This window comes from Phaethon lepturus, unplaced genomic scaffold (genome assembly GCF_000687285.1).
Source record: "Phaethon lepturus isolate BGI_N335 unplaced genomic scaffold, ASM68728v1 scaffold17539, whole genome shotgun sequence".
Lineage (NCBI taxonomy): Eukaryota > Metazoa > Chordata > Aves > Phaethontiformes > Phaethontidae > Phaethon > Phaethon lepturus.
In genome coordinates, this window is record NW_010565704.1 from 1 (window position 1) to 1,850 (window position 1,850).

Here is a 1,850-nt window from a genome sequence, read left to right on the forward strand (position 1 = left end):
CAGAGACAACATGTGATGAACTGGCCACAACGCCCGTTCCTTGTCCTCTTGTGCCACTCGTGGGGAGGAGGTAGAGAAATCAGGAATGAAGTTGAGCCTGGGAAGAAGGGAGGGGCAGGGGGAAGGTGTTTTAAGATTTGGGTTTAGTTCTCATTACCCTACTCTGATTTGATTGGTAATAAATTAAACTAATTTCCCCAAGTGTGTTTTTCCTGTGATGGTAATTGCTGAACGATCTCTCCCTGCCCTTATCTTGACACACCAGCTTCCCATTATATTTTCTCTCCCCTGTCCAGCTGAGGAGGGGAGTGATAGAGCAGCTTTGGTGGGGACCTGGCATCCAGCCAGGGTCAACCCACCGCAAGAGTGCACAATATTTAAAAAAAAAACAATAAAAAAAAGTTAATTACTCTTGAGAAAACATAGCAATATACTGAAGAACACATTTAGAAACTATCAATTAAGTCTGATTTCAAGTTAAGTTAATTTTTAAGTTAAGATTTCAAAGAATTAACAACAGGGTTAATAGCAGTGTAGCTCAGAATGCTGGGGTTTTTAGCAGTTGGAGACTATTTTGATGTCTCACCGAGCTGTCTAAGACCAACTACTAATAGCCTGAAGTAACAGCACCCTTCACAAACTGCTGTATGATAAATTAAATACAATTCAAGACTTCAAAAATAAAATACAATATAAACTGCAGACCACATTGTCTTTCTGCAGTCTGAATAGTTGAGATAAAATAATGTTTTTATCAAATGGCTTTAGTGAATTATTTTCTTTCTTTTTTCAAAATCTATAAAAAGAGCAGTAGAGATGCTCATTTTGGAAAAAAAAAAAAGTAAAAAAAAAGTGAGAAGTTTCCTGCTCTTTCATCAACGGGACTTGTGATTAGTTCAAGTTTCTTTGTTTTACTTTCCATGAGAGATTTCCCAGTGTTCAACAAATCATTTGATGAAGAGATTCCTACAAACGTGCATACACCTGTTTGATGCATACACAAACTTTGAATATTTACAGACTGATGCACATTTCAACTGCCACTGGATAATTTAAGTGATGCGAGCACATTCTTAGTCATGACTTACAGAAGATGTGCTCATGATCTAACCAGTAAAAATGCAGACACACTACTGCTGTAAAAATGTAGTTCAAGTAAAAATGACAGTCTGGACAAATGTGAGGACTTTTTTGTTTGTGCTTTTGTTCTTCATCACACAGAGAAGCAAGTTCATTTGTCCCTGACAAATCAAGAGCCCCATCCAGATTCCAGTTGCTGGAAAAAAGGTCAGGATTGTACCAGCCACAGGAAATGAAAGATAACCAATTAGATTTCACTAAATAAATGGAAACAAATAGCAAAGGCTAATTTAGCCACGTAAGTAAAAAATCAGCAAGGAAAATGGGAGAACTGAGTGCATAGTAAGCACAAGACTAAGGTTAAAAATAATACAGGAACAGTTCCAATGCTAAAGGAACACAGCATAATATTTATTAAAAATGAGGAACTGGAGGAGACTGGACAATCTGATTTATGGAAATGAGCATAAAACTGAAATCGTTACTACTGGACGTGTAAGCAAAACTCCAAATCTAATACACAAAATGGAAAAGAATAGGGGCTAATTTCCATGCCAGAAAATGGGCGTACAACGCTGCAGTTACAGCAGCAAGCAGTTTTAATCATCATATTAATTCAGAAGTGGTATAATGGGATTACAGAACAGCAAACATACCGTACATGTTCAAGAATAAGACAAAAAGTGATCCAGAAAACTAGACTTGTTAATCAGATAAAACAGCTTATAAAATAAAAATCTGATTGGTATGTATTTAATAATTTTCCCTAC